The sequence below is a fragment of the Lipotes vexillifer genome, unplaced genomic scaffold (assembly GCF_000442215.2).
Source record: "Lipotes vexillifer unplaced genomic scaffold, Lipotes_vexillifer_v1.1 scaffold316, whole genome shotgun sequence".
NCBI classification, from domain to species: domain Eukaryota; kingdom Metazoa; phylum Chordata; class Mammalia; order Artiodactyla; family Lipotidae; genus Lipotes; species Lipotes vexillifer.
This window is the reverse complement of record NW_006780802.1, coordinates 618074-618418: the sequence shown is the minus strand read 5'-3', so window position 1 is coordinate 618418 and position 345 is coordinate 618074. Positions and strand designations below refer to the sequence as shown.

Genomic DNA, 345 nt, shown 5'->3' with positions numbered 1-345 from the left:
CCTTCCTCCCCTCCCCCCGCCTCTCCGCACGCACACACACGGCGCCCCCCACCCCCCCTCCTCCCCCCACGGCAACTATGAAATAATAATCGTAGTATTAAAGGCAGAGATCCGGGCGAGACAATGGGGATGTTGGCGAGGGAGCCCCGATCCGGATTAGAAACACCTCCCAGCCCCGCAGAATAATACTGATCGCGCCCCCTCCGCGCGCTCCCTCCCCCGAGTGCGGAGCGGGAGGAGGCGGCGGCGGCCGAGGAGGAGGAGGAGGAGGAGGAGGCCCAGGAGGAGGAGGCGTTGGAGGCCGAGGAGGAGGAGGAGGAGGCCGCGGAGGAGGAGGCCGAGGCG

General features: G+C 68.1%; 1 protein-coding gene across 1 annotated transcript in view; it reads left to right on the top strand.

Moving 5' to 3' along the window:
* The first annotated feature begins 68 nt into the window (after positions 1–68).
* Positions 69–345, top strand: part of BMI1 (BMI1 proto-oncogene, polycomb ring finger) — a 10428-nt gene continuing 10151 nt past the window's right edge. The window contains exon 1 of the mRNA XM_007454167.1: positions 69–345. This exon is cut by the window's right edge and continues 228 nt beyond it. The gene's annotated coding sequence lies outside the window, so the exon portion shown is untranslated.